At 39.6% G+C, this 12517-nt stretch overlaps 1 long non-coding RNA gene across 2 annotated transcripts in view; it reads right to left on the bottom strand.

The window, feature by feature from the left end:
* The window catches only part of LOC125612046, a 28316-nt gene that overhangs the window by 2226 nt on the left and 13573 nt on the right, over positions 1–12517 (bottom strand). Inside the window, exon 3 of one of the 2 annotated variants that reach the window (XR_007342298.1) lies at positions 7521–8025. The exons of the other annotated variant lie outside the window; for it this stretch is intronic. This is a non-coding gene — a long non-coding RNA (uncharacterized LOC125612046). Of the gene's footprint in view, positions 1–7520; positions 8026–12517 lie in introns of those variants that run through there. 2 annotated transcript variants of the gene reach the window in all.

The following is a 12517-nucleotide window of genomic DNA, read 5'->3' as shown; positions in this document are numbered from 1 at the left end:
CTTCCTTCCTTCCTTCCTTCCTTCCTTCCTTCCTTCCTTCCTTCCTTCCTTTCTTTCTTTCTTCTTTCTCTTTTTCTTTTCCTGTACCAGGAATTGAACCTAGCTGGGGATGAGCCACATATCCAGCTCATTTTTTTTTATTTTTTATTTTCAAACAAGTTCTCATTAAGTTGCTGAGGCTGGCTTTGAACTTGTGATCCTCTTGTCTCAGCTTCCTGAGCCACTGGAATTACAGGTATGAGCCTCTGCACCCTGCTAGGCTCTATTTCTTGATGGAAAGGACTGAAAAATCACATTTCAAAGGGCATTGATATAGGGAGGGGTAAAAAATTGGGTTCATTTTTAGAAATAATGTATCATAGCTCTATCAAGAAATTATTTCACAGCAAAAGAAGAAAATGGACCAATATCCATGCCATTCATTGATTTCAGCATGAAACCTATGAAGGATTGAACTATGTCTCTCCAGAGATATTGTTAAAGTCCTGACTGTGATGACTGTTAAAAGTGACCTCATTTTGAAATAGGGTTCTTGCCAATGAAGTCAGGTTAAGATAAGGTCATATTGGATTAAGGAGGTCCCCCCAAACCAATGAGTTGTGCCCTTATAAGTAGAGGGAGATTTGGAGACATAGAGACAGAGGTTAGGAAGCCATGTAAAGATGAAGGCAAAGATTGAGGCGATACAACTACCAGTCAAAGAATGCCAAGGATTGCCAGGAGCCACCAGATGCCCAGAAGGATTCACTCAAGCCTCTGGAGACAGTGCACCTTGTTGAGACCTTGATTTGGAGTTTATCCTTCACACTCGAGACTAAATCCATTGAATTGTTGTTTTAAGCTACCACCTTTGTGGTACTTTGTTATGGTAGCCCTGAAAAGCAAATACAGATCTATCATGAAGTCACTGGTGGTACAGAAAAATGATGCTCAGCTTAGACAAAAGCTGGGGAACAATTTCTTGTGAGCTTGGCAACTTATCTTGTTGATGGTGATTTATGTTCTGTCAGATTTCTCTCTCTCTCAATCGCTCTCTTTAGTATTCTTTCCCAAAGTCTGTACACACAGGTCTAGGTTGGGAAGTGAAGATAAGAGTGTCGTCATTCATAATTATACTTCAAAAGTCATTCTCAAAATGTTGGTTTCCTGGGGCTGGGACTGTAGATCAGTGGAGGGGCGCTTGTCTAGCACATGTGGGGCACTGGGTTGGTCTTAGCACTACATAAAAATAAATAAAATAAAGGAATTGCGTCCATCTACAACTAAAAAAATATATATTAAAAATATATTGGCTTCTTGACACCAAGATTATTTTGCTACCAAAGTCAAGGATATTTCCACTAGGGGGATCATGAAAATGATTCCACTAAATTGGAGATTGGAAACCAGTCATTTTACATTTCTCATGTCATGACACACGACAGGAAGGGAAAAGGGTATCCTAGTGTTCGCTAGGATGAGTCATTTGACCACTGCACAGAAAAGTGCTTTCCCCCAGTCTCAAGAGTTCATTTCACATGGAAGGAGCTCCTCTAAGGTAATACTCCTGGCCTCTCTCTGCAGAGGAGAAGTCAAAGACAGCTGAATGATAAATTTGGGAAGAACAAACTGAGCATATTGGTTCTGTTCCTCTAATTCTTTCTTTGGCAGCTGGGACGACCACAGAAACATGTGTTCTGTAGGATAATTTAAAGGAGCTTTCTCCAATAGGGAGATCTCAGTTTTCCAGCAAGATCTATAGATGAGCAAGCCCCTCTCTATTTCTGAGGTTCACTCTATTTATTTATTAAATTTTTGGTACTGGGGATTAACCCGAGGGGTGCTTTACCACTGAGCCACATCCCCAGCCCTTTTATTTATTTTTTATTTTGAGACAGTGTCTCACTAAGTTGCCGAGGGCCCTGCTAAACTGCTGAGGCTGGCCTCAAACTTGTAATCCTTCTGCCTCAGCTTCTTGAGTCACTAGGATTATAGGCATGTGTCACATACTCGGCTGAAGTTTACTTGAAAAATTTATTATTATTACTATTATTATTATTATTATTTTGTTGCAGCACTGGGTATTGAACCCAGAGGCACTACTCTACCACCAAACTGCATACCTATACCCTCTTATTTTTTATTTTTAGACAGGGTCTTACTAAGTTGCCCTGGCTGGCAACCATGGAGAGAATAACCTTGGATTCATATTGCTTATCTCAGACTCAAGATCTGTCTCTTACAATGTGTTGATAATGTCAAGATAGATAAAGAAAAAAATAGGAAAAAGAGATGCATTTAATTGTTTTTATTTATTTTCTTAAATCATTCATTTTTTTTAAAGAGAGAGAGAGAGAATTTTTTTTAATATTTATTTTTTTTTAGTTTTCGGCAGACATAACATCTTTGTACGTGGTGCTGAGGACCGAACCCGGGCCGCACGCATGCCAGGCGATCACGCTACCGTTTGAGCCACATCTCCAGCCCCATTCAATTGTTTTTAAAGAGGGTTTCATATAAGTGTGAGATGACTGAGTTATTATTAACTCAGAAATAGTGATAAGGGTCCAAGTAAATCTAACAAGATAAGAAAGTCTAGATTTCAGAGTTGACTGGAACAGCTCACTCAAAAGGGGTCCAGATCTAGGGCACTGCTACATTTTCTCAGCATTGGGGAGGAAGTGATCATAGCATGAGTGAATGGGGACCTACCCCTTAAAGACAACAGATGTGGTTGCTAGCTACAGAAAAACTGAATAGACTTGGGAGAGAAAGACCAGGAAGATCATTGTAAAGTACTTAAAGTATTGTCAGAGGTTTCTGGGTAACATGGTTATTGTATAAACAGATTAGATATGAGAGATTATGCCTGAAATATTTATGAATTAGGAATCTATGAAAGGGCATATTCAAGATAAAACATTAATGTGGATGCCAGGTGTGGTGTCATGTGACTATAATCTCAGTTTTGGGAGGCTGAGGCAGGAGGATCAATGGTTAAGCTGGATGATTTGGTGAGACCCTATCTCAAAATCAAAAAGAAAATAAAATTTTAAAAGAGCTGGCGATACAGCTCAGTGGTAGGGTGCCATTGGGTTCAGTCCCCAGTATAGGAGAAGAAAAGGAAGAAGAAGAGGAAAGAGGAGGAGGAGAAATGTCCAAGTGGCAGAAAGAACTGATTCTCAAGGCCTGGACTAATCAGAAGGCATGAAAAGACACTGTCTTGAGGAAGATCATGGCTGAGTTACTAACAGGTATTTATTAGGCCTGAGCTAGTTGACCATCCATTCAGGTTTTCCTCATTTTAGCGCTGGAAATCTTGTATCCAAGGTAATTACCCTACTAATTGGGGCCCAAGTTCCCAAATGTTAACAGCATCTTCAGTTCAGGAATTGGGAACGGTCTTTCTCTAGTGGGAATGAATGCAGAGAGTAGGGAGAAACGTCCCTAGGAAGCAGGTTTCTTGAGCCTAAAAGAATTACTCGCAGGAGGTAGTAGCTGCAGCCACTTTAGGGAACAGAATGAAAAATGCCTTTTTCTCTCATTCCAACACTCCAGAGCACCAGTCTTGGAAGTCAGGACAGGCACGTATTTGGGGTGTAATCCAGTGCCAGCAGCTTTGGGCTCAATAGATATTGAATTTAGAAAAATTTGAGCAGACAGGATGGGAATGAAAAATCCCTTAGAAAAGGCCTAATGACCTTTCTAGATGGCATTATGGCAACTTTCTAAACTTTGAAGAAAAACAGAAATCCTTCAGATATTTCTGTCTGAAAGAGGAAGGAGGAGATATAAGCGGATGATTGAACTTTTCCCCAAAAGGTGTTAGGTGCAGAGTACTAAAATGGGAGAGACACTGATGCAATAGTATAAAGATCCATACTCATAACCCACCTTAATAATTATCAATTCATGATCAGTATTGATTCATCTATATAAATGAAAGGGGAGGACAGCTATAATTTTCTTGTACATTCTGTGAGTAGATGAGTTAGTCTTCTTAATCTTGGGGTTCAAGATTATGAAATCCATTTGATAAATTATGTAGGCCATGTTTGTTAATATCAACTTTATTAGTAATGTTATCTTAATCTCTCATTTGTCTTATTCGTTTGCTTTTCTTTCCCCCCTCAATTGGTTCAGAACTTGGGCAGGGTCTAATTTATTAGAGTCCCAAATCCTTCAAAAACTAAGGATAAGTAGGCTAGGTACTTCGATCAAGAAAACTTCCATGTACCTACCTTGCCCACAGATTCTGGAAGAATTGACTGTATATACCATATTTATCTCCTTCCCTCACCCCCTGGCAACAGCTGATTAGATCTGAGCCAAGGCTTCCAGTTGTATGTTCCTTCTCTTCCTCTCTCAAGAAATTCTACAAAAGGCTGGGTGTGTTATCTCATGCCTGTAATCCCAGCAACTAAAGTCTGAGGCAAGAGGATTTCAAGATTGAGACCAGTCTCAGCAATTTAGTGAGGCTCTAAGAAACTTAATGAGATCTTAAAATAAAAAATATTTTATGGGCTGGGAATATAGCTCAGTGGTTAAGCATGCTCCTGGTACAACCAAACAAAAAAATCAAATCAGAACAAAACAAAACGAACAAACAAACAAAAAAAGAGAAAGAAAAGAAATTCTATTAAGACACAATTACTGAAATCATTTGGTGGTAGGCATTTTGCTGAATTAGGATGGCCATTTTAACACCATGTGTTGTTGGAAAGTAGCCACAGGAAGCCCAGATTCAGAGGAAGCAGAATGGAGCAGGCATATAGAAAAGAGAGGGGAATAAAAGGTCAGAAGGCTCTAGAGGATCAGAGGGAGAGGCTTGGCTCTCTGACCTTAGTCTAGTCTGCAGACTTTTCTTGTCCTTAGATTCTGTAAGATGGTCATTTGACCCTAGGTTTATGAGAAGGAGGAAATAATACTTACCAGATTTGATCATACTGTAGTTTTTTCAGGACAAGCTCATTTTAGGTAAAAGCTGATAAAACAAGGAAACTGAGCATAGGTGTCATGGTCTGGATGTGAGGTGGCCCCCAAATCTCATGTGTGAGACAATGCAAGAAGGTTCAGAGGAGAAACTATTGGGATGTGAGAGTCTTAACCCAATCACTGATTTAATCCACTGATGGGGAATGGTAGCTGAAGTAGTAAGGTGGAAGTGGGAATTGGGGCATAACCTTGCGTATATTTGTATCTGGTGAGCAGAGTCTCTCTTTCTGCTTCCTGATCACCAAGTAAGCTGCCACACTCTTCCACTTGATGTCCTGCCTCACCTTGAGCCCTGAGGAATGGAGCCAGCCTTGTGTGCACTAGAACCTCAAAAACTGTGGGCCCTCAAATAAACCTTTCCTCCTCTACAGTTGTGCTGGTCTGGTCTTTTAGTCACAACAGCAAAAAATCTGACTAAACCAATAGGCCAAACATCTTCAAGAGAAAGGAAAAACATTTGCCGATTACTCTGGAGAGGAAGAAAAGGAAGTCAGGAAGTAAGTGTGTGTTTGTGTGTATGTGTAGGGATAGAATCTGTGACATTGATGTCACACTTCCCATGACTAATTCTCAAAATCTACAGAGTGCATTTCTTTGTGAAAATTGGTGAAGGTGGTGTTGGCTCCCAGATATTTGAGAAAAAATCAAAGTGAAAAGAAGGGAAGTGGGTAGCCTGAGTGGGTGTGTGGTGTGAGGGTATCAGAGTGTCTGGGACTTTGGACTGGAGAGTTGAGACAATTTGAGAAGGGTGCTTCAATGTCAAGGAGAGAACAAAGCACCCCTAACTTCGATTCTTCTCTTCACTTCTCACAGGGATGGTACCTACAGATTCAGATCCTTCACAAGCTCCCTGGCTTTTAGATTTACAGTTTTCTCTTTCCTTGGACCTCGTTTTTAAGTTTAGTACCTTAGAAACTTTAATTGGCTTGGAGAAAATCCCATACGTATTCACAAAAAGGGATGCTACTTCTTAGATCTCTCTCTCTCTCTCTAATTCATCACTCCTACTCTATCCCAGTGTCTTAATTTTGCATGTGTCAAGTTGAAGTAGGATCCTCAGTACTTAGGCTAGTTAAAAATGATGTCTCTTGCCACTCATGTCTCCCAAAATTGTGTGTATGGGGGTGCAGGTGGGGGTGGGATAGGTAGGAGAAGAGCCTCTGGGTCTGTAGTTGGTTGCGGGTTTAGATTTTCCTGGCTAGATTTCCTTTTTGCTGTTCCCATATGTGTGAGCAGGATTCAGGTTAGTTCATTTGATTAATAGAGTTGTTATATTAGCTCATGCACAGCTCCTAGGAACAGACATTAATTTTTAGAGAGTACAGTCTAAACTCATATTGAAAAAGGATATATTTCCTCAATTAGAAGGACATCTTGCCTTTTCCCCAGAGTTAGTGGGTCCCATTATTGTGCAGAAAAGAGGTCTGGTTTCTTTCCTGTTCTGCCTGGGAAGCTATTGAAATAATAAATAAGCTATATTATCCTTTAATGGCTCCTCCCTTTTGTTAATTCAGGAAAAGCTCCAGACTCAATAAATTGTTTCAACAGTCCACTTTGGAAGCTGAGTTGGCTGCCAACATTCTTTTATGATAAACCCATCTTCACATAAGTTAACTGAGATAATTTCTGTTCCTTGCAACCAACTCATCCCTCTCTAGAAGAGAAATGGATTCTGGCAGGTAGGTTTGCAAGCATAGAGCCTCAGAAGTATGTAGGTGTGTCCCCAGCATTGCTGCATGGTCCATAGTGGTGAAGGCTCTCATTCTGGGAATAGCTCAGTGGACTTAAGTTCATTGCACAAAAGTGGCACTTGAATAGGACCCATTTTAACAAAGGCCTGGAGGAATGTGGATAGGATGTCAGAGACATGATTTTTATGATGGCTTATACTGTGTGTCTGGAGGTAAAGGTTAATTATACACTTCGCATAATTCCAGCCTAATTCACCAAAGGTTCAGGCTTTTGAAGTGTAAGATTTGGGTCAGTTCATTTGGTGCAAACTGGTTAAAAGCATGGACAACATGAAATAGATTATAGAGGACAGACAAAATAAAGACCAGTTTTACTTCTTAAATTTAACCATCAGTTTCTTATTAAATTGGCATCAGCTTGTTAAATTTGATTTTACATTTAGCTTTTTTTTTACTGTTTTTCATTGTATATATGTATATATGATATATATTTAATCCACTCTCTTTTCTGTGATTTTAACTTAAATCTTAACTAATTTCTCTCTTCTTCACTACCTCCTTCCCTCCCTCTTTTACTTAAAATTTTGTTTCTTTTTCTTCTCTCTCTCTCTCTCTCTCTCTCTCTTTGGTAGTGGGGGTTGAACCCAAGGAGCTACACTCCCAGATCATTTTTATTTTTATTTTGAGACTCACTAAGTTGCAGAGGCTGGCCTTGAATTTGTGATCCTCCTGCCTCAGTCTCCCAAGTTGCTAGGATTACAGATCCATGACACTGTCCCTGGAAAAATCTTGTTTCTTTATTCCCCTTATTCTAAAGATCCCTCCCCAATTGATTGAGGAATGAAAAAGGGAGTCCCTAACTTGGGGAGCACAAGGACTAAGCACAGCAGGCTACTCTGAGAGGACAGATCACATGGGATAATCGGACAATCCTCTTTTTTCAAGACTCTGGTCCAGCAAGGCTTGCACCCTACATGGACAAGCTGTGGGGTTTCCCTATGGTAACTGTGTTCAGTTTCAGCCAATGACTCTTTGGGCACCTTATAGGGGATTAAGTCCTATATTTAGCCTGGAATGGGGGCAAGACTATATATTTCAGTTGTAGAAATAGTTGTTTCCTCCCACTAACCTGCTTAAGTAAATAAAACAAATTAAGCCTTGAGGAGCATTAAGCAAAGAATTATTTACAGAGGATGAAACAGACATAAGTCAAAGCAGGGCATGATTCCTCTCACTGTCAATCTTTGCTGCCAGCATTTCTCCATGGCCTGGAGTCTCTTCTTCAGGGTGGGTATGTCCAGCAACGAAAGTGATGGTGACTTCTCTTGCACTGACTGCTGCTTGTGTTCTTCCAAGGGTACTGGGTTTAGGAAAGCCAAGGCATATTAATTAAACTAATAGGATCCCCATGTTCCAAACATTGTAGGCCTGGCTTGTGACCAGACTCAGTATATTTACTATGTTTTCCACACTCCAAACATTATCTTCACAGGTCTATTTCTCTCAAGTCTGCAGCATAAGAAACAGAGGCTTAACGCTTATTAACAGGATTACTCCTCAGGGTCATTGCAAACATGGTCCTCTTTTAAGTGGTACTTTGCCTTATTTAGCAAAGCAAACTTTTTTTTTTTTTTTTGGTTTGTTTGTTTATTTTTTCAAGCAACAAATTTAGATTGGGCCCTTTTATGTCTAGATTCAACATTTTTTTTTGTCTAGGCTCTTCTGTGTTGTATACATATTATTAAAACTAAGAACTAAAATATCTGTGGCAACAAGTTGCAAATAAGTGCAAGGTTACATTTTTTTTTTTTTCCACCAGGGATTGACTCAGGGATGCTTAAACACTGAACCACTCCCCCAGACCTTTTTATTTTATTTTGAGACAGAGTCTTACTAAGTTACTTAGGGCCTCACTAAATTGCTGAGGGTGGCTTTGAACTTGTGATCCTCCTGCCTCAGCATTCCAAGCCACTGGGATTATAGGCATGTGGCACCATACCTGGATACATTTACTTTTCCCCTCAAAACTGCATGCTTTAAACTCAAAATACTCATCTTTCTCATTACTATCACATCCCTTTTCCCTGGGCAAGGCTGGGAAACATCAATGAACATCGATGAACATCCTGCGCTTTCACTGTATAGACAGATAGGATTCTGCTATTTTGGCAAGCAGAATTTTCATTATATTTCCTAAAAATTATATTAATAAAATAATCCTATAGTCAAGATAATCCGTGTCTCATATATATATATATATATATATATAAAATANGTTCTCTGTGTATATTAGGGTATAGTCCTGCTTATCAAACCCATCTGAGTTTCTCCTTGCTGCCAGTCATGTGTGATCATCAAAAATGTTCAGCATTCAGAGGCATTACAATTTTTTTTTGGTATTGGGGATTGAACTCAGGGGCACTTGACCACTGAGCCCTGGCCACAGGCCTATTTGTATTTTATTTAGAGACAGGTTCTCACTGAATTGCTTAGCACCTCTTACTTTTGCTAAGGCTGGATTTGAACTTGCTATCCTCCTGTTTCAGCCTCCAGAGCTGCTAGGATTACAGGCATGCAACCACTGTGCCTGGCAAACGTATATATTTTTGAGAGTGCTTAGAACATTTAGGAAATGGGTTTTGGGTCATACTGCATCCATCCATCAGGTGCTTGGATGGCTTGTTAGTGTGGTTACTCAATCATCTCTCTGTATCCATGGGCTCCACATCCACAGATTCAATCAAACGCTTATATAAAAAATACTCAGAAAAAAATTCTAAAAAGTTCTAAAAGGCAGAACATGAATTTGCCATATACTGAGCTGAGCACAACACTGCATCCATTTGAATGAGGTAATGAGTAGGCACATTTTACTGCAGCTTCTTGCATTTCATAGACTTCAGTCTCTTCTGTGCTCATTTGAGCACTGTTCTCCTAGCGTCTCATTCATGTGCAGTGTAGTTAGATCTCTGATGATTAATTCAGCCTCTACCAAACACATACAGACATTTTTCCTGTCATCACTTCCTAAAAAATACAGTACAACAACTATTTATATAACATTTATATTATATTAGGTATTATAAATAATCTAGAGAATGTGAAGGCTGTTTGCAAATACAATAATACATTATTATACAAGGGACTTGAGAAACACCTGAAGATTTTAGTATCATGGTGGAGGTTCATGGACTAGCCCTCTGTGGGTACTGCAGGATGACTGTATAATGCCTGCATACTTGTCTGAGGAATGATGGTTGAGTGAGGGGCAGGGAACTCATGTGTTTCATATCCTCTTTAATTTTAGTGATGAGCATTCCAGAAAAGTACTGCAGCTGAGCTGAGTAAAAAGCTGTGTCCCCTGACCACATTGGGACAGTCTTGGGAAATTTTTTTAGCTGCTACTCATAGAATGGCAGCAAGCCTCCATTACTCCTGAAGATTAGAGAGAGTAAGAGATGTAGCTAGAGTCACCCAGTGAGTAAGTGGAGAACAGCAAGACAGAGGATTCACAGCCAGTTCTCTGTGTATATTAGGGTATAGTCCTGCTTATCAAACCCATCTGAGTTTCTCCTTGCTGCCAGTCATGTGTGATCATCAAAAATGTTCAGCATTCAGAGGCATTACAATTTTTTTTTGGTATTGGGGATTGAACTCAGGGGCACTCAACCACTGAGCCACCCCCAACACTTTAAATTTTTTTTTTTTTTTATAGACAGGGTCTCACTGGGTTGCTTAGCATTTCACTAAGTTGCTGAGGCTGGTTTTGAACTTGAAATCCTCCTGTCTCAGCCTCCTCAGCCACTGGGATCAGAGGTGTGTGCCACCCTGCCTTACTAATGGAAGCATCACAACCTTTTTTTTTTTTTTTTTTTAAATTTCCTTTCATTTTAGGACAGAGTTCCACAATGAGAGAACAAACATATGGATGGGGAAAAAATAATTGAGTATGTGACATTAGTGTGATCAGTGTCATTTTTCAATTCTTTTTTATAAACAGCAAGCTCTCAACTAAGTGAATGATCCATAACGCACAACATGGAGCAGCATAGGTAGAATTCGAACCCAGATGTGTGGATAGGAGCTCTGACCTTCCAGAACCAGGTGGGTGCTCTTCTGCCCCTTCCTAAGGTTGTTGTGGGTGTCAGGACAGACCAAGTACCCACAAGTCAGTCCCTCTGGCTCCTCAAATTTGGAGTGCCTCTTCCTTGCTCACTCTGCCTCACTCTTCTCCTTCATTCTTTTGTTTTCTTCCTCCAGTGTCTGTCTAATTCATGGATTGGGTTGACAGATAAGATACAGGATGCCCAGTTAAAATTGAATTCCATATAAACAAATGAATAACTTTTTAAAAGTATATTTCATGAGACCTACTTAAACTCAATTTGTCATTTATCTGAAGTTCAAATTTCACTGGATGTTCTGTATTTTTATTTGCTAGGTTTCTGGGCAATCTTAGACACCTACAAATCTCCTGTTATTAGTGTCAGTACAGTTGAGGTTCCAGGCTGCCTCAAGTGATCTGAGGAGTCAATTAGCATCTAATCATTCAGTCAAGAGGAAGGACCTCATGCAAGTTGAACATCATCTTTGTGCAGAGCACTTTGCTGGGCCATCTGGAGGGTTGGGATTGTAACTTGTTTAGGCCCTCCTGGCCTCAATTTCTTCCTCTGTGAATATGAAGATGAAATTTATTTTGTACTGGGCTCCAATCCCAACTCTGCCACCTACAACTGTGGCTCTTGGGCACCTTCCTTTCCCTCTCTGATCCTCGTGGTTTCCTCACTGGGTAGTGAGAAGAAATAAAAGGAAAGAGTACATTTGAAGTTATATGCAAATAATAATTTGGTGGTTAGCGTTTCTTTTCCAATAAGTTTATTTTACTGTCTCTAGCTGTGGTTGTATTTTGGGAGCATAGTTTATTTGTTTAGGAAGCAGATGCCTGGGTTGAATCCCATCTCTGCATTTATCAGTAGTGCTATCTGGGCAAGTAACCATTTAACTTCTATATTTCTCCAATCCTCACTGTGAAATGGAATAGTAAGGATTAATTGAATTAATATGCACAAAAGCCTTAAAACTGTGCCTAACAAAAATCAATTCTGTTAGAAGTCAGAAGAGTGGCTACCCTCTAGGGAATGGGCTGGGAAATGGAGTGGAAAAAACAGAATTTGAGAATTGCTAAACATTTCTGAGAGAACTTTAGATGTTCAAAGGCTATGGAATCGGTAGGGTCCAAACTAAGATTTTCAAGGGACAAAGGTAGACTCAGCTAATATGCAGGTCATAAGAGGAATAAATAGAAAATTGCACTAATATTTTTATAACTATATATGCCTGTATATTTATATTATTAATGTATTTAAAGTATGTGTTAATTTTATATACACACATACATCTAAATTCAATTCCCTTAATGTAATTATGTTTAAAAAAGTCACTGCAAATACTGACTGGTGAATACTGAATCATTACTCCTAAGGAAAACAGTTAGTTTACTGTATAAGTATGGACACATCAGCCAATTAGTGATATAACCTTGTTTGATATGTGTTTCTGTTTGAAAACACCTTATACCTGATAAATATTTTTGATTTTTCAACATTGTACTCAAGGCCATCAGCGCCATAACACATGCCTGAATGAAGCTTATTTAATATGTGTACTTTCTCTGCAAGGCACATCACAGCCTTTTGCTTAGGAACAGTAGCCAGCCCATCAGCACTATGTGTGGGGGGTATTATAAACAGTGAAACCACCAACAAAAATGCAAAAAATGTGGCACAACATAGACCACAAAAAGTACATTTGTTTGCAGTACAAAAGCTGAAAAAAGCGGGGGGGGGGGGGGG

Source organism: Marmota marmota, unplaced genomic scaffold (genome assembly GCF_001458135.2).
Source record: "Marmota marmota marmota unplaced genomic scaffold, marMar, whole genome shotgun sequence".
In the NCBI taxonomy this organism is placed as follows: Eukaryota; Metazoa; Chordata; class Mammalia; order Rodentia; family Sciuridae; genus Marmota; species Marmota marmota.
Note: the sequence above shows the minus strand (reverse complement) of the source record. Positions and strands in the feature narration are given on the sequence as shown.